The 20,694-nt window shown below is 38.8% G+C and overlaps 1 long non-coding RNA gene across 1 annotated transcript in view; it reads left to right on the plus strand.

Moving 5' to 3' along the window:
- The window catches only part of LOC106734133 (uncharacterized), a 52,512-nt gene that overhangs the window by 23,490 nt on the left and 8,328 nt on the right, over positions 1–20,694 (plus strand). The window contains exon 2 of the long non-coding RNA XR_001369875.1: positions 3,964–4,176. This is a non-coding gene — a long non-coding RNA (uncharacterized LOC106734133). The remainder of the gene's footprint in view (positions 1–3,963; positions 4,177–20,694) is intronic.

A 20,694-nucleotide genomic window follows, 5' to 3' on the forward strand; every position in this document is an offset into this window, starting at 1 on the left:
TATATATGTATATATATATATATATATATATATATATATATATATATATGTACTCTAGTTATTCCCAGAGCTGCACAGAGAGCTGTCACCAGCACCCAGAAATAAGCCTCCTACATGATATGTTGTCAGTCCCCAGATGTGCTACCACCATGCTGGCTCTGCTGATGTTGGCTGCCACAATCATCGCTCTGTTGGGCAAGTCGTCTTCCACTAATGACTCCGGTGTCACCACCATGCTAGCTTCAAGAAAGGGGACCCAGTTCTTTCATGGTTATAAATCAGAAATGCAGGAAAGATGGATTTCCAATTCTACACAGACACACAAAGTCCAAGTTCTCCTTTGAAACTTGACTGCACTGAATCCTCCAAATATTAGAAACGCCGTAAAATGTACAATGTACATTACTATGTATGCATATGCTGAGGGACTGTGAGCAAGTTCCCATTTCCAGGGAAATCTTACTAATCTACTGATACCTGGTTTTGGTTTTTGCTAACTCCATCAACTCTAGATGAAATAGAATCTGATCCCCTCAAGTCTGGGTTATAAATTTTCTCTCTCAAAACATGGTGCGAGGGTCATTAAAATTGTAGATAAAGGGGCCCGCCAATGGCACAGTGGTGAAAATCAATGCTCTGTGAGGCTCCAAATGGGAAGGTTCTTGGTTCATGCCTGGAGGCATCCCTGAATATACTAGGTACTTCCATTCTCTTAATCTAGAGTTGTACTGTGGTATCAAGACCCCATTGGGGTTGCTTTCTCTCTTTCTGTCTCTCTGAGTCAGGGAAGAAATAAATTTTTAAAAAAAGAAGGAAGTTCAGATAAGTCATGTATCAACCAAGCTCAGGCCTTACGGTTGGTACAGTCTCTCCTGCGGTACGAAGTGACAGGAAGACCTATGTGTGTCTCCTGGCACCTTCTCTGCCTCTCTGCTCTATTTACTGTGAGAAACTTTTTAAACAGATAACAATTAACTCTGTAAGAACAGACACTACCAGGCAGGCATAAAGAAGTCAAACTATATGTAATAAAGAAGCATAATGGGGCCTAGCAGGTGGCACGGTGGTTAAGGGTGCTGGACTCCCACGTGGCTGACTGTGGTTCAAATCCTGGACCTGGTGGCTTGCTTTCTCACTTTCCTTCTCTCTCTTACACTCCGTCTCTCTCTGGTCAAATGCAAATAAATAAATAAAGTTAAATAAAATAGTTCTTTCTTTTCGTTCTTTTTTTTTTTTTTTTGGAGAGGTTTTTCACTATAGGGCGCGTGCGCTCGCCAGACAGACAGAGAGAGACATAGAGACAGAAAGCGAGAAATCACCCCCCAGGGGGGATGGTCACGCCGCAATCCCTTCTCCTCCATTCTCCTCTTGGGATCTTGGGCACGCACGCACACGCGCCCGGCGTGAGTTTTAAGCCACCAGGTCCAGGATGCGAACCGCGGTCGACTACGTGGGAGTCCAGCGACATAGCCATTACGCTAACTGCTGGTTCCCTCTTTTTTTCTTTTTCTTTTTTTAAAGAAGCATAATGAGGGCCGGCAGGTAGCAAGGTAGTTAAAAGTGCTGGATTCCCACATGGCCAACCATGGTTCGTGTCCCGGACAGGGCAGCTTGCTTTCCTGCTTTCCCCTTCTCTCTCTCTTTGTCTCTGTCTGGTCAAATTAGAGAATAATAATAACAAGTGGAATTAAATAAATAAATAATTCTTAATTTAAAAAAAAAAGAAGAAGCATAATGAGGTCTGGCTACCCTCACAGAACAATCCACATTAGTAGGTTGAAATTGACTCAATGTCAGAAAAGACTCTTAGCTTGGTATTTAATGAAAGGGATCAATCAACAGAATTTTTTTTCCCATAAAAAATAAACTCAGGATGCAGTAAATAATTCACAGCTTTGAAATTTCAGGCCCATTCTCAAGTAAAACACCCCAGGATACCCATTTTTGAAGTTTCATAAAATTTCACTGAGGATATTCACATTTTTTAAAGTCTGATCAGTTATAAGGCATGAACGATGAAAAAGTCGTGTATTTTCCTTTTAAGATGCCATTGCAAGTAGGAGAGTGCGATTTTCTTAAAATATAAAATTGCACATGCAATCCAGTTTCAATATAAATATAAGTGAAAATCAGATGAGCAAAAATTAAAAGTGCATCAGCATCCCAACTATTCACTGTTTACAGATTAGAGTGTATGCTTCAAATATAATCTGACAAAGCAAAATGTTATTTTATCATTATATGAATAGGTGTGTTGTTGGAAGGTTATATATATATTTTTTTTTTCTTTTTTCCTGCACTTGATTCAATGAAAAGGGATTTTCTTTTTTTTTTTTTTTTTTGGAGAGATTTTCACTGTAGGGCGCGTGCGCTCACCAGACAGACAGAGAGAGACATAGAGACAGAAAGCGAGAAATCACCCCCCAGGGGGGATGGCCATGCCACAATCCCTTCTCCTCCGTTCTCCTCTCGGGATCTTGGGCACGCACGCACACGTGCCCGGCATGAGTTTTAAGCCACCGGGTCTGGGACACGAACCGCGGTCGACTATGTGGGAGTCCAGCGACATAGCCATTATGCTAACTGCTGGTTCCCAAAAGGGATTTTCTTTAAGTCTCTTTCTTTTCTCCTTTATTATTCCTCTAATACCATAGGGAGTGGCTAAACTTTCAATCAGTAAATGTCACACCATGACACTGGAAGGTCAATGAATGACCAGGATGGCCTGGTTGGTGCTCTGAAGGTCTGATTTCACATTTCAAATCAATTTAAATCCTGATTATATTTGGCACCATCCATTGATTGTTGCCTGACCTGAGTTAAATATTGATGGGGATTATTCTAGGTCCTAGGTTTGTCAGGGACTTCCAAGACAGATGCAGCAATTCCAAAAAATGGTCTAGTTTTTGGTGCCAATTTCTGTAGCATTATACTGGAAGATAGGATCGGGAGAATGAATACTGGTGACAGAGAATGCACCCTCTGCCTCTCAGCTTCCTGAGATGGGGGTGGCTACCACCTCACTACCATACCTCACATTTTCCCCTATGACTTCCTTTGCCCTTCTAAAGTTAAGGAGCTTTCCCTGCAGATTATTTACAATTTGCAAAAGTCTGACTTTTAACTTTACAGTGCAAAAGTGAGACATATTCAGTAGAAACTATACTTTGAAATTTGAATTGTGATCTTTCCAAAGTCTAGCAATATGTGATGTGATTCTCTCTCTCTCTCTCTTTTCTTTTTTTTTTTTGGAGAGGTTTTTGCTATAGGGCTTGTGCACTCGCCAGAAACACACCGAGAGACAGAGAGACAGAAAGCAAGAAATCACCCCCCAGGGGGTATGGCCATGCCACAATCCCTTCTCCATTCTCCTCTCGGGATCTTGGGCATGCACGCACACATACCCAACGTGAGTTTAAGCCACTGGGTCCAGGACTCAAACCGTGGTCGACTACATGGGAGTCCAGTGACATAGCCATTATGCCAACTGCTGGTCCCAGATGTGATACTCTCTTGTGATGTCAATAAATTGCAGTGAGTTATTCTATTCTTCATGCTCAGTATGATAATCAATAAATTATATAAGATATTCAGTATTTTATTAAAAATAGGCTTTGTGTTTGATCATTTTGCCCAACTGTAGGCTATTATAGGTGTTCTGAGCATATTTAAGGAGAGTTTGACTAAGCTATGATGCTTGCTAGGCAAGGTATATTAAATGCATTTTCAAGATATAATATATCCAATGTACAATGGGTTTATTCAGATGCAACACCATCATAAATTGAGAAGAATCTATATTCCCATTTAATAGCTGGGAGTCTGAAATCAGAAGAAAAACCATTCATGGTACATGTTTTATATTAATTTGTATTCTTGTAGGTGCATTATCACACATTTTATTACATCTCATTTGTAAATCTGGGAAAAACAATGAGAACTTCTTGCTTTCTTTTCTCTCAGGGCCTATTTGTCTGCAAGGAGAACAAATTCTGATATACCAACATGTCCACCTGACCGAACGGTCCAGTTTCTATTTTCATAATGTATAAGTGACTTAAGATTTAATCCTCCTTATCTGAAAACCCTACTTGGAAAATATACTTAAAGGCATATCCTTCAATGAGACCTCACACAGAAAGAAAGGGCTTTGGTTTTCCAATCTCATACTAAAAGGTAAGCTTTATTTCTCAACTTATTTAGAATTAGGACAGGGAGGAAGGGTAACACATGATTTGTTGGGCTATCCCTTAAGACAGCATTATGTATTACGTGTAGTGGTATTTGTCCATATGCCTGTCTTGTTGCAGAAAAACCAGAAGCCATTAGTGAAACAGCACTCAGAGAAACAGGAGAACTTCAGAAGCTTTGTTACATCAGTGGGCATGGAGGAGCTCATGGCTCATTCTCTAATCTCAGGATACTCCTTTCATAGGCACAGGAGATAAAGAGGCTGCAGTGGGCACTGCTGAGACAGCTTTGGGAAAGAGCTGGTTGCTATGTGGAAGCAAGGCATGGGAGCTACTAGGATTGATAAGGGGAAGGGTCTCTAGTAGCTCGGGAGGAAAGGCTTCCAGCCTGGGCTGTCCAGATAAGAGGTTGGGTCCAAGAGTCCTAGGGAAACACCTCTGGTCCAGGACTGGGAAGTGTCTCCTGTTTGAGACTAAGAGCTGTAAGACTGGTGGCCACTCAGGGAAAAAAAGTTTTTTCTTATTTTCATGTCAGTCTAGAACTCCTTGCCATCTTTCTCTGTGATGATCATCTTCAGAGCACTAATCCACAAGGTTCACATCAGGAGTCTCCTGAGTCCTTAGATTTACAGATGAAGTTTGCCAAGAAGGATTATCAACAAGAGACTAAAGCGTAGTAAGGGAATAGAATCAGGGTCTTTATTCCTTAGATCCCTTTCCTGATGAAAGCAAGAAATCACCCCCTGGGGGGATGGTCATGCCACAATCCCTTCTCCTCCATTCTCCACTCGGGATCTTGGGCATGCACACACACGTAGCCAGCATGAGTTTTAAGCCACTGGGTCCAGGACTCAAACTGCAGCCGACCATATGAGAGTCCAGCGACATAGCCATCACACCAACTGCTGGTCCCTGTGATGATCATCTTCAGAGCATTAATACACAAGGTTCACATCAGGAATCTCCCGAGTCCTTAGATTTCCAAATGAAGTTCGTCAATAAGGATTATCAATAAGAAACTAAAGGGTAGTAAGGGAATAGAATCAGGGTCTTTATTCCTTAGATCCCTTCCCCAATACAGTCTTTAGCTGGTTGTGTCTCTTGATTGAAAGTCACTTCTCTCTAAGCTTCTAGCTAAGTTTCTTTCCTTCTTATTTCTGTAACTATTCCTTCTCCTTGTTGGTTGAGACTAGGATATGAATAGCTTGGTCATTACCTAAGATAATTCCAGTATTCCTTGTGGCTGTCCCCTACTGTACCTTTGTGAACATTCTCTTCGTTAGTAAATCTCTGTTAGATTATGTGCTTTGCAAGTGTTATGTTTCTTCCTGGGAGGTATTTCATTCACGTGTCTATTCAGAAAATGTTTTCTGAGTAACCTTCATGTCTTCAGCACTAGATCTGAAGAAAGGAGTATGCTTCTCTGCCTTTGAGAAGATGACAGTTTTAGAGAAAAGAGACAAGCGATTACAATACAAGATAAGTACTCTAATAGTTGATAAAAGCGGAAGGGAACATGTGAAGGTAGTGATGATCTGCTAATGTCGGGTGTTTTACAAGAGATCCACTATCTGAGATGGGTCTCGAAAGATGCGTAGATGTTTTCTCTCTGGAGAAGGAAGGGAAGGCTAAATATACAACCTTTGTAAGAATATACTACAATTAAGAAGAGTCAAGCAAATTTCATGTGTAGGAGCATCAATATTTTTCATTAGGGAGTATGGTAAGACAGATTAGGTGGAAAGGTAAAGTGAAGAATGGCATTGAAGATCCTTAGGTGCTATGATGGAGAATTTCAGTTTTGTTCTAATGGCAATAAAAGAAACAACAGTGATTTTTAAGAGCAAGTGTGTAATAAGGTTTGCTTTTTAGATCTCTACTCTAGTCGTAAGCAGTTCTGAGCTGACTTTGCCAGAGACTAGGGTTATGGAGTTAGAAAAGTTTATAGTAATGGCCCAGAGGTGAGATGAACAAAAAGGAAGCAGATCGTCTGTGTGGAGTTGAAGATTGTTCTTCATACGACTCGTGAAGGTTCTCCAATAATCCCTTCACATGGTCTTTTCTTTTAATTAGTGTTAGCCTTCATTTTCATACTGGCTAAAAATCTGTTAAGAAAGTTAGATGTATTTAAAAAAAAAACTTAAATGCTGAGAGTACAGTATTAGCTTGTAAAGAAATAAAATAACAATAGAAAAAAATGAAAAAGGCTTAGTTTGGCCAATCAAGTAAGGGTCATGATCATTTTATTTCCATGTATAGCACAATTTTATGTTTTATTTGGATATAATTGCTTTCATAGTCTCACTGAATTTTCCATTTTTGTACTTTTGTTATCATATTTTATACATTTTATATTGTGCATTCAATTTGAGTATCACCAAAGACAGCTGTTACCCAGAATATGACATCTTGAAACAAAATTCCTGTTGAGCTGAATATCGTTGATAAATGAGAGTTGTTTATTAGCATTCGCCATATAGTAAAATATCAAATTTAATGATATCATGTTTCTGAAGTAATTCATTGTCTCAGATGAAGATGAAGGATTAAGTATAAAATAGATCTAAAGCTAACAAAGGGAAGTTAAATACTGCGTATTTAGACATTTAAACATGATACTTTCATGCTAACATTACCTTGCAGCATGGTTATGGATATGACTGTACTTCTGCTTGGTGATCTGTTGGCGCCCGCCCCAGGGCTTGGGTCTGGCTGAACCATGATCAGGGGGCTGCTGATGAAGAAGAGAAAGAGGTCAAGGAAGAGAAAGCCCTCCATCTTGCCAGGACCTGGGGAATTGGAAAGAATGAGACAAAGACAGAGAGTAGAAATGGACACAGGCAGTCTGAGCCTAGCTAGGTAGCCCAAGCAACTTGTGTCCCCCAGACGAACTGGACGTCTTTATTTATAGTACAAGGAGACATTACACATGTATGTTTCATGACACTTCATGGATTGGTTGCCAGGTTACAGACAGTAAGAAGCAATTGACAAAGCTATGAAGGTTTAATCATACTGGGCCAGGTGTATCCCTTGGTGATAATCCCAACAAGAGAAAGTCTCATCTTTTCTAATGCAGAGAACTAGCTGTTAGGTGTGGGGAAGGAGCTAAAGAACTTTTCTATAAGGAGTGCACCACCACACCCAGAGAAGTCTAAAGAACCTTTCAGATGCAGAGCAGGGATTGGACTTTACTAATTGGAGTCAAGATGTTTCTTAAAGTCCATCAGATGTGTCTGTTGGAACGCCCCTAGTAATTTCCACCCTTGCTCTGTTTGCAGCCAAGGTACAAGGTTACAAGACAAGTTACAAGGTTCTCCCAAACCCCAAAAGAGCAGGTGGTGTTTGCTCAGAGCATGTCCCTACACCTCAAATTCTCTCTTAAACATGTCCCCACAGTGTTCAGCATTACAGTGGCAACTACAGATCTTAAATAGTTAACTGGAAACATTACTGACTGTATGTCTGTTGTTTAGTGTTACTTTGCTGCACACATAGGAGGGGAGAGTAAACCATGCCATTCAAAGGCTACGAAACTACATCATAGTAACTAGAAAATGTCAAGCAACCAAGAGACTATGTTTTCTCTTCTGAAATGACAGATTTTTTCCAACAAAAATGAAATCATGGGGCTAGCAGTTGGTGTAGGGGTTAAGGTGCTGGATTTCCACAAGGCCAACTGCAGTTCAAATCCCAGACCAGGCTGATTGAAAATCACACTAAGTATAAGTGTGTGCATGCACAAAATCTCGGGGGGAGAATGGAGGAGAAGGAACTATAGCAAGACCAGCCACCCTGGGAGGTGATTTTTCACTTTCTCTCTCTTTCTCTGCCTCTCTCTCCAGCAAGCACATGAGCCCTATGGCAAAAATCTTTTAAAAAATATCATGTTTTATCATAACAAATCAAATGAATAGCTAGAAATACCTGGTATAAAGTAATTGCTTTCATTCATCATTACCATTAATTAATTTGAATAATCATTTTCATTAATTTGCTTAAGAACTAGATTTTATTTCATCCAGAAGGCAACTTTTCCCCCATGTCATATTTGTAGGAACTGATGAGATTTCAGGGAAATTTAGAAAACATTTACTGGACATCACTCCATGTTATACATTGTACTAGGTGCTTACTGCCTTATGAAGGAAGCAGAAGTAACAGAAATACAAAGCAACAGCCACAGTCATCAGACTGTGTGGTGAGCTGCTATTATCATGCCCAACGTAGAAATACTAGAGAGAAGTGTATAGCACTGAAAGAAGGAGGTCCTAACAATTTTACTATTAGTAAGCACCTCCCATGTACACACAAATTTGAAACCTTCCTGGGCAAAGTGGACAGAATACAGAAAGGCATAGTCAGGAATGAATGTGTGAAGTTGGCATCTTGGGGCATGAAACAAAGGCTGTGAAACTAGATAGATGATGAGATGCTAGTTCATTAAGACCTTCGTTTGCCAAGTCTGGACTAAATCTTATAGGTCACAGGAAGTGAACAATTGTTTGCAATAAAGTGGATTGACTACGCTTTTGTTTTAGGAAGATTTTCTCTGAAAGCAGTTTGGAAAATTGATTTTTTAAAAAAGAATTATTTTATTTAACTTTATTTATTTATTTTAATTTGATCAGAGAGAGAGAAAGAGAGAGAGGGAAAGTGAGAAAGCAAGCCACCAGGTCCGGGACTCGAACCACAGTTGGCCATGTGGGAGTTCATTGCCCTTACTTAGCCACCTCGCCACCTGCTGGCCCCTGGAGTTTGGTTTTAATGGTGATAGGTACTCCATGAGATCAGTTAGGTGGTTATAGTAACTTATAAACATGTAGGTTTGGTGTGGAGGAAATCTGAGGATAACAAATGGATTCCATGTTTGAACCATTGACTGGGTAATTGTATCAGGCCCTGGGGCAGGGGATACAAGATGTTTTCTTGAGATTACATAATTTGCTTTTTTTGAAAAAGCAAGCCACCAGGTACGGGACTTGAACCACAGTTGGCCATGTGGGAGTTCATTGCCCTTACTTAGCCACCTCGCCACCTGCTGGCCCCTGGAGTTTGGTTTTAATGGTGATAGGTACTCCATGAGATCAGTTAGGCGGTTATAGTAACTTATAAACATGTAGGTTTGGTGTGGAGGAAATCTGAGGATAACAAATGGATTCCATGTTTGAACCATTGACTGGGTAATTGTATCAGGCCCTGGGGCAGGGGATACAAGATGTTTTCTTGAGATTACATAATTTGCTTTTTTGAACATAACTGGAATGTAAAATTTGGGGAGATTTCTAGAATTTTGTTTACTAAATGTACCTAGGGTAGAGGTCAAGCTTTCCATGTAGATTCTGCAGATATCAGCACATAGATTAGTGCTACAACCTTTAATGTTAGGTCAGAAATATTTGGAGATAACATTTGGGGTATAAAAGAGCACAGGAGGAGTGGACAGATGAAGAGAAGCAACTAAGGAAGAATAATCAGAACGTAGAGATGAAACCAAGAAAAGAAAGATACCACGGGAAGAGAGGTATTATTTTTAGAAGAAAGGATGTGGAAGTTGCCAAAAGGCCATACAACACTAAAAGTGATAAGAGCTAAAGAGCATAAAAAGTTTTAATGACTAGTAAATTATTCCAACGAGGAGAGAAACTGCAACAGAGAGATAGAAGCAGAAACAAAATTGGCATGGGTGGAAGACTGACGGTGATGCTGAAAGTGATGGGAGAGAGACAGGGCTAGGCCTACAGATTCCTGAATATTTAAAACAGAGCTTGTGAAAAAGGCATAAATAAGGGTCCATTATCCACTAGGTAGGAGAGTTAAATTTATGGTTATGAATACTTCATCTTTTAAATAAGCGAAGAAAAGTTAAGTATTCGTGGAAAATGTACTTGTAGAATGTTATTTTAGAGGTGTACCATAAAGAAGTTATGGCCTAATAAGTGTTATCTGTTATTCCTCTAGTAAAGAATGTCAAAGTAAGTGAAAGCCGGTGAATGTTCTGAAATGTCGGGACATGGTAATAGAGAAACCACGAATTCTGGTTTTTTCTTTCTTTCTTTCTTTCTTTTTCTTTCTTTCTTTTTATTTTTATTTTTCCTTACCCACAGACAGATATCATTCAATAGTGATCATGAATTATAACAATACTGTTGCATTTTTCTTTAAAATAGTTCTCTTTTTTTGTTTTGGTATTCTAAAATAAAATGATCAGATTTTACAAAACTGTATTAAACAGTTATTTTAGATGACTTTTTAGCTCATAACTGTGGCAAAAATATATATATATATTTTTTGGAGAGGTTTTTGCTATAGGGCGCGTGCGCTCGCCAAACAGACAGAGAGAGACAGAGAGACAGAAAGCAGTAAATCACCCCCCAGGGGGGATGGCCATGCCGCAATCCCTTCTCCTCCATTCTCCTCTCAGGATCTTGGGCACACACACACACACGCCCGGCATGAGTTTAAGCCACCAGGTCCGGGACTCGAATTGCAGTCGACTATGTAGCAGTCCAGCGACATAGCCATTATGCTAACTGTTGGTCCCCACAAAAATATTGTTTTTAACTATGGAAATTTTTCTGCCCTCCAGAGAAATGGAAGAGAGAAGCCAATGCTGTTTGCTCAATTATTCTTTTCATACTAGAATCCTAGTCACAATGGTTTTAGAGGGGAGGAAGTTATAAGAGCATTGAAAAGGTGTCCTTATTCATTAACAGTTGATACTGAGAGGAAGTGAACATCAACTGCTTATAACCATACTCATAACAATTCCACAAATCTATCAAGCATTTGAAAATTCTCTAATTATCCAATGAATATTTGGACTTTGAGTCTTTTAAAAATAGATGACGGGACCAGCAGATGACATCATGGTTACATCACTGGACTCCCACATAGTCAACTGCAGTTCAAATCCCTGACCTGGTGACTTCAAAATCCCACTGGGCACGTGTGGGTGCATGCTCAAGATCCCAAGAGGAGAATGGGGGTAAGGGATTGCAGTGTGGCCAATCTTGCTTTCAGTCTATTTAGCCAGTGCATGTGCCCTAATAGCAAAAATCTCTCTAAAAATAATAATAAAATAATAAAAAATAGATGGAAAGCTTTTAAATGAGTGTAAATAAGTCACTTAGAATGTATAAATTCTCAATGAAAGGAAATCTTTTCTATTTTCATTATGAAGTAGCCTTTAATGAGTTTCATAACAGGATTCATAATAGGGTCAATGACATTCTGTAAATAATTTATAAGAAAAGAAGATATATCGGTACCAGCAGTTGGTGTAATGTCTGTTACTGGACTCTCATGTAGTCAACCATTGTTCGAGTCCTGGATCTGTGGCTTAAACCCATGCTAAACACACGTGCCCATGATTCCAAGAAGAGAATAGAGGAGAAGGGATTGTGGCGTGGCCCTGTCCCCACAGGGGGTGATTTCTTGTTTTCTGTCTCTCTGCCTCTGTCTCTCTGCCTCTGTCTCTCTGGTGAATGCCCACACTCTATAGCAAAAAAAACAAAAACAAAAACAAAAACAAAAACCTCTTGGGACCAGCTATTAGCATAATGGCTGTGTCGCTGGACTCCCATGTAGTCAACCGAGGTTCAAGTCCCGGACCCAGTGGCTTAAACTCACGTCAGGCACATGTGTGTGTGTGGCCAAAATCCCTAGAGGAGAATGGAGGAGAAGGGATTGCGGCGTGGCCATCCCCCCTGGGGGGTGATTTCTCGCTTTCTATCTCTCTGTCTTTCTGGGGAGCGCACACGCCCTATTGCAAAAACCTCACACACACACACACACACACACACACACACACACACACACACACACAAAGGTAAAAAAAAAAAAACCTCTCAAAACAAACAAAGAAAAGAAGATATATCTGATTCAAACTTATGGGAAATGTTCAAAATCACCTGTAGTCAGATAAATGCTATTAAATCAACAATATGCCATGTCGAATGTGAAAAGTCTACCAAATTTATAAACCTTATAAGTGAGAACGTAGCGAACCCACTCTCTTAACACTTGGAATTGTCTAAGAATTTTACAAGTATGTCAAGTGTCTCAAAGCATTCACACTCTTTGACATAGTAATTTGAGACCATTCTAAAAAACTGTGGATGTGAACAATCAATGTACACCAAATCGTAATTATATTTTATAATAATAAAATATTGGGAAAGACCTAAACGCCCAACACTAGGGAAATAGTTCAAGAAATTATGCTACATTATGTTGAAAGGCTATTAAAACATGTTCACCAATAGGTTTTCATGCAATGGCAAATGCTTTTATCATCATGACAGAAGATTTATGAACACAATGTGGCTTTCCAAGTTAGCCTTCTATTTTTCAAGAAAAGACTTTCCAAGGCTGGTTCTTGGGTAATATTTTCCCTTTCTTTTAGTGTGTACATAATGCAAGAGTCACAGATTGGTAATATCTAAAAGTTAAAAATTAATAAGAAAACAGCTAGGACAGTGGATGTGATACAAATGAACAAGTGACATAGTGGACGAATAACAAGGCAAGAGAAAGCCATGATGACTGGAGAGCGGAGACCATGTCTTCTGACCTTAAACATTCTTTCATATGTAGAATAATGATTAAATTCCCTTCATAATTATAGCTTGATGTGAAATTAGCTTCTGTAGGTCTGAAGCAGGCACAGTCTTTGATTGTGAGAAATACCATTGGCGGGCTGGCTCCATGGCCTGGGGACTCAGCCAACGGGAGCACACATGACTGTGCTATGCAGGTCTCACACCTGGTGGCTTGAAAACAAGCCAGGTGCATGTACATGCATGCCCAGAATACCAAAAAGAGGGAGAGATGGGAAAGAAAGGACTACAGCATGCTCTCTATCTCTCTCTGGTCAGTACATGTGCCCTCGAGCCAATGAATAAACAAATAAATGAATAAATAAATAAATAAATAAAATTTAAAAAAAGATATACAATTGGAAAACGTTTCAGTTGGTAGAAATTCTCTGTTGTTAATTGGTGGAAGAGGAGAAGAGGAATAAAGGAGAAAAAGAAAGGAAAACAATAAGGCAACTAGAAAGACAAAGAAAGAAAAAAGAATAATGAAAAAAATGTACAAATAGAACGATTACATTTAAATGATTATCCAGTAAAACCCGTGTTAGAAAATGGCTACCAAATTCCTAAGATTTGTACTTTTCATAGTGATTCTGTTTGTCTAATGGCAATTTTAATTTTTTCTTCATTTTTGAAGTTCTTTTCTGTATTTTCCAAGATTGCAGTATATTTATTTTTGAACTTGGGAAAAATTTTACTAAAAACATCATAGATTGTGGAGGGCACTGCATACGAAGCCATTTTGAGAACTATCCACCATCTTAAGAGCTATCCGCCATCTTAGAAACCTTAAGTTTCTGTTTCCTCACTGAGCAAACCATTTCCCAGAAACCATGTGACCAACTTCCGGGACACTAATGATTGGTCCATGCTGTTTTACCTTATTTGCATTTCGGGCAACCAATCAATGCCCACCAGCCTGTATATAATTGCAGTCTGTACTACAATAAACTTGAGACTTGATCAGCACCTCATCTTGTCTCCACTCTGTGTGTCTGTGAGAGTTCTGTGTGCCTGTGTACATGTGTGTCACTTTTTCTCACTCCTTCCCTCAGGTTACTGTTCGACTGTCCTGCAGGTTGGGACAATAGATGACACATTTTCTGCTTTCTATGTTGATGCATTTCAAAATGGAATTTATTGCTATAGTGGTTTTGAACAAGATAATTTATGGGCCCTCAAAAGAGGCATCTCATCAGAGTCTATTATATAGAACTATTTATAAGAAACATACTGGCTTTATATAGGAGATCTAGCAGAAATCTATCTAGTATTTGTCTACTGTTTTAAAATGATTTCAGGCTACTGACACTCTTCCAGTTCTTGCCATTTAAGATAGTAAGACATTTTTGTGTTGAATTTTATCAGCAGTCACTGTTTCAACAACTGTGCCATATAATGCAATGATAGCCCTGGATAAATGCTCTGGAAATTCAACTCCATACTTGATTTCATACTTGATTTTTGAGTAATTTCTTATATTATAAACAATGATGGAGAGAAAACTTTTGGAGAATCAATATTTATTCAGAATTTTCAATTTGTTTGGTAGTATCTGACATATTAATACATATGTTACACGTAATCCTTCCACAGTAGGATGAGAAAATAGAGAGCTTCAATGAGGTTAAAGAATTTGAACTTGGTCCCATAGGGATTGTGCTGGTATAGCTAGAAAGAATTCCCACTTTTTCACTTATATCACATTGCAGCGCCTTCATCATTAGTCAAAACCATATGAAGGAAAATAAATATCATTTACGAAAACTAAACAGAAAAGATTAAAAAGCAAAAAGTATATTTTTTTAGTAAGTCAAATTAGGTTTTGACTTCACATACATCTATATTATAGTTTCCCCATGAGAATCTATGATTCAATCCATTGGGCCACTGTCTCTTTACCAGGACTTCATATTGTTCTCTTGGAAGGTCACAAAAATAGAATTATGCTGTACACTTCTCATCGTTTTTCCAAATATGTCCAATTCTGTTTTAAATACACATGGAATATAGTATAGTCTCTCAAACAGGAACCTCTGGTATACCTTTGAAACTAGGAGCTAATTATCATGTTCCATAGGAGCCTTCTAGACTGAGTTCTACAACAAATCAATGATGTCATTTACTCTAGTTTATTCAGGTTAAAACAACCCATTTATGCTCACATTAATTTGGGTAAACCTTTCAGTGGATTGAATACATGAAATAATTTTTCCTTTCTTTGAGAACGTGATGAAAACAATAATGCAACCTCTTTTCAGAAGTGTATTTTTAAAAGTAAGCATTTTCCGAAGATGTCCTTCAGCCAATACGCTTTCAGCATAATCTCATGAACCATTCCAAACAGTAAAAAGGACACAACTATCCAAAAGGAGACTCTAATTACTGAATAGATGAATAATTAAATCATTATTATTTATTTTGTATAACTATGAAAATGTAAATTTGTCAACACTTTTGTCATGTTTTACATTTTATTTACATTTAAGACTAACTTTATTCTCAAAAATCACATACCCACACACCTATTTCCTTTTTGTTGACCTCATTTAAACTGAAATGCATGGTTTGTTCAACAAAACTGTGAACAAATATTTACCACGTCTGTTGCATGTAACACACAGGAACAGCTTTTAACAGAAATTCATCCATACACCCTCCCTTTTTTTTTTTTGTATTATAAATACAGGTATCAAAACAATCTTGAACATATTTTTGGTACTACTAGTAGTCAGCACCCACGCTGCTTCAAAAATTGCAGTTTGTGACACAATTCATTGTGTGTGCTACCTTAGGCAATTTTGACTGCAGTTCGTTCACTAAGTGAGATGGATAAAGCAGGCCATTTCTGTTTTGCATTCTTGAGATTTTTTTACTTTTCAGAAACACACGTGCTTACACCACTGCCACCTAACGGTTTTCACCATGCTTTCATCTTGAAAACTTGAATTCTATTTCGAGCACTGCATACTTACTTTTAAGTGACAGAGCCTTAAGAAGAGAAAAAACCATCACCCTGCACTTTTCCTCTTGTTACCTGAAAACATAATGGGTACACATAGAGTAAATACATTCCTTTTCCGTTTGTTTTAGAATTATTTATTTATTTAATTCGATGTCTTACATTATTATTTTTTAATTTGACCAGAGAGAGAGAAAGGGAAAGGAAGAAAGCAAGCCACCAGGTTCAGAACTCGAACTATGGTTGGTCATGCGGAACAAAGCACCTTTAACCACCTGCTGGTCCCTTAAATATATTCTTATAAATATATTTTAAATATATTAAATATATTCCAGTCATGTTTACCAGCTGGAATTCTTTTATGTAATGTGTGGGTATTTGCACTGTGATATTTAATCAAGACATTTATATGAGTGGAAGGTTGTTGCTTTAAGACAAATTTGAGACCCACGAGAATTAATTGCATGTCCTTTTGGTGGTCGTGGAATCTTCATAGTTTCCTTGGACATCATTAGATGTTGTAGTTCATAATGCTGTATGAATTTTGTCATTTTGCTAACACTGGTGCGTTCTGTGCATCCACTATCCCACTGGAATTATGTATCTCATTCATATTAACTTTTGTTACAAATCTAACTGATGGAGGAGCTTCTGGGTATTGAGGTCCACATTCTACTTTCAGGCAATATGTTCTGTTTTCATCATTTGTCCTTGGTGACCAGTAATCATGCCTGTCCACCTTATAAGTGTCGTATCTTCATAGTAAGTGTCATATTATCCAGCCCCAGCGAATCATGCAATCACCTACTCCTTTAGGCCCTTCTTCAAGTTTTTCCAACAAGCAAAAATTATGAGGAATATTAACTTCTGTGGGGACGGCCATCTCCTCCTGCCTCAACACTTTGAACAAGACTCAAACACGTTTTCTACTGCAAAAGTAATAAACCAGAAAATTTTGTTTATGAAACAATTTTCAAGGTCTTGTATTGACTAAGTCTGCTGAAATTCCCTCATACCTACCCCTTTTCTGTGCTTTTATTGTCATAGCACTGTAGTGATCCATCCTTTAAATATTCACTGTGTTGTCATAAACACAACTTAAGATTCAGCTGAAAGAGAAAATATTCACAGAAGAATTTTATCTTGAAAATTCTAGCTTAAAGAATACATAACCTTGGGCCAGCTGGTGGCATGGTGTTTGAGGTGGCTGGATCTCATATGGCCTACTGCACGGTTTGAATCCCGGACCAGTGGCTTGAAAAGCACATTGGGAGCATGTGGGTGAGTGCCCAAGATCCCATGGGGAGAATGGAGGAGAAGGTATTGTGGCCTGGCTATCTCCACAGGGCGTGCTTTCTCACTTTCCTTCTTTTGTCTCTCTATCTCTCTGCAGTGAGCACATGCTCCTTATAGCAAACAAACCAACAAAAAAAAGTACGACCTTGAGAAAAAAAGAATCCTATTTTAACTTTGTTATTGTACTAAACATGGAACTGTTGATATATTTTCATATTCTAATTGAAGTGTTCAAGAGTTTAAAAAGCATCGCCCAAATTGATCTCCAAGTGACGTATGACAGTAAAGGTTCACCATTTTCAAGACAGAGGAAAACAGTATCTCCAAGAGAACAAGATTGCTTTAGATACTTTGCATCCAAAGGATATGTGAGCTCATACTTCTCAAAAAGATAAAAACTCATTGTATTAAAATTAGCTTTACAAAGAGATCAGGTTTATTTATTTATTTATTTATTTATTTATTTATTTATTTTTTGAGAGGTTTTTGCTATAGGGCACGTGCGCTCGCCAGAGAGACAGAGAGATAGAAAGCGAGAAATCATCCTCCAGGAGAAATGGCCACACCACAATTCCTTTTCCTCCATTCTCCTCTTGGGATCTTGGGCACACAGGCACACGTGCCCAGCATGAGTTTAAGCCACTGGGGTCTGGGACTCGAACTGCCGTTGACTACAAAGAGATCAGTTTTTCAGGTGGCACACTGACACCCATGTTGCTCTAGCATGTGGGGATGGATGGATGAACTCTTCAGGTCGGTCTTATAATCCCTTCATTATACTTTGATCATGACTAAGAAGGACATAAGACTGTATCACCATGATTTTGTAAATAATGTGGCTTGAGATTTCCAAGCAATGCTATTTTCATTTAAAATGTTTTAGGTCTGGTATATTTTTATAACAAGAAATAGGGAGGGAGAGAATACAGAGACATATGTAAGTATTGTGGTGATGTCATCGCTGGTCCCCACTCTCCACCCTTCTGTGAATATTCTACCTTTGTTATGAGTCTTTTCGGTGACTTCCTACTGTAGTAAGGCTTTATTTCTCTGCTTCTTGATTCATTGTGTGGCTATATGATCACTTTCAGTCAATAGAATGAGATGAATGGGACTATGTGCCAGTTCTAAGCTTAGGCATCAAAAAATCTTTTATGCTTCTATTTATACTATTCCAGTTTATCTATCACCACTTTAAAAAATGCATTTGCAAACTCAACATTTCCAAGAAGAAGAAGGAACACAAGTGGAATAGAACCACCAACGGTTGACCTCAACCCAGATCAGCTGGGAGTACACCCACGAGGGAGATGATCGGGGAATAGAGAAATTGCCCATCTGAACTCAGATTAGGCCAGCCAAACCTAAAAAGGGCCTGTAGGCTTATGAACTAAATAAATACATGTTTTTAAAATTTGCTGACATATTGTGGTATGGCGGAATTATTATGGCAATAGTTAACTGTTCAAAGTATGATCCAGCAGGTGGCGTGGTGGTTAAGGCACTGGACTTCCACATGGTCGACCATGATTCAAGTCCCAGACCCTATGGCTTGAAACTCACACTGGGTGCATGCGCATGAGTGCCTAAAGTCCCTCAAGGAGAATGGAGGAGAAGGGATAGCGGCTTGGCCATACCCCCTGGGAGGTGATTTCTCACTCTCTCTCTCTCTCTGTTTCTCTCCCATGAGTGTACACGCACTATTGCAAAAACCTAAAAAAGAAAAAAGTATGACCCCTTTCTTCAAGAATTTGCAATAAATTGGGACTGGACTAGAGTGAAACTGATCATTTTGAAGACTGTTGCAGTATCTGTATGCTGAGTGATGTGAATCATTCATTAAAAAATTGGAATATTAAGTGGAGGAACATTGTGGAAAACTAATCAAAAAGCTTTCCATTGCAGTTTTCTTTATCTGCTCTATGAAAATTGCAGTTATTGTCATAAATACCTAGTCAGGTACTACTGAGTTTTCAGCTTCTTGAGTGAAAAAAGTTTGCAAACTAAAAGAACGTTTTGAAAGTAAAATAAAGTGTCACTGTTTTTGCCTCTGACTATTAAAAAAATCATATATTAAAATGCCTGTAAGATCTTGCTTCATTGGGACCAGCAGTTGACGTAATGGCTATGTTGCTGGACTCCCACGTAGTCAACCATGGTTCGAGTCCCGGACCCGGTGGCTTAAACTCACACCGGGTGTGTGTGAGTGTGTGCCCAAGATCCCGAGAGGAGAATGAAGGAGAAGGGATTGTGGTGTGGCCATCTCCCCTGGGGGGTGATTTCTCGCTTTCTGTCTCTACCTCTCTCTGTCTGTCTGGTGAGTGTATGTGCCCTATAGCAAAAACCTCTCAAAAAAAAAAAAAAAGATCTTGCTTCATTGAGACAATCAGCAACCTACTTGGTAATTTCTCTCTTTGAAAGCAAATTATCATAACACAAAAAATATTAAAAGGCACATTTACTGCAAATAGAGATGCTGTTCTAGTGTATTCTAGTAGATCTGAGAGACGAGAAGGTTTAAATATCAGTGCTTGGAAGACAATGATGTTTACTGAAGACAAACATAATTTTAAATTTTTATGGACAGAATTTGCTAATAAAGGACAAATTGTCACTGCAGCAATCTGCATATTTTTAAGAGCTTCGTTCATTACTTTAGGGAACAGATATACATTCATTAATTAGTTTATTTATAGAATTATTTTATCTCATTTTATTATAATTATTATTTCAATTCGACTAGAGAGAAACTGAGAGAGAGAAAGGGAAAGTAAGAAAGCAAGCTTTGAGATCTGAGATTCTAACTGCAGTTGGCCGGGTGGGAGTCTAGTGCCTTCACCACCACACCACTTGCCCGCCCCACTTTTATTTATTTTTAACTAGATATAAAAAAGTAAACATCTGGGACCAGCAGTTGGTGTAATGGCTATGTTGGTGGACTCCTATGTAGTTGACCACAGTTCGAGTCCCGGACCCGGTGACTTAAACTCACGCTTGGGCACGTGTGTGTGCGTTTCCAAGATCCCGAGAGGACCCATGTAGTTGACCACAGTTCGAGTCCCGGACCCGGTGACTTAAACTCACGCTGGGCACGTGTGTGTGCGTGTCCAAGATCCCGAGAGGAGAACGGAGGAGAAGGGATTGCAATGCATGGCCATCCCCACCGGGGGGTGATTTCTCGCTTTCTGTCTCTCTGTTTTTCTGGCGAGCGCTTGCACCCTATAGCAAAAACCTCTCAAAAAAAAAAAGTTAAAAAAATTAAACATCTAAACTTAACATATTGGATATCTTATTTCTTGATTTCGTCACATATTCAGCTACTTCACATCATGACAAATATAGCAAAAACTGGGAGTAACATTTTCCTCAAATTTCAAATAATTTGGCTTAAGAGTTGATTCCTTCTGATGTTTTATTAAAATTTTGTTCATTTGGAAGGAAGGAAAGGGAGACTAAAGAATAATTCTTCAATACCTGTAGTGTACCAAAAGATGTGTTAGACATGTATCTTTCCATAAAGCATTATTTTGTTTTTTAATTTTTTTACTTTGCATGTTTAATCTCCAGACACACACACATACACACACACACACACACACACACACACACAGAGAGAGAGAGAGAGAGAGAGAGAGAGAGAGAGAGA

The sequence above is a fragment of the Tupaia chinensis genome, unplaced genomic scaffold (genome assembly GCF_000334495.1).
Source record: "Tupaia chinensis unplaced genomic scaffold, TupChi_1.0 Scaffold148884_1, whole genome shotgun sequence".
Taxonomy (NCBI): Eukaryota; Metazoa; Chordata; class Mammalia; order Scandentia; family Tupaiidae; genus Tupaia; species Tupaia belangeri.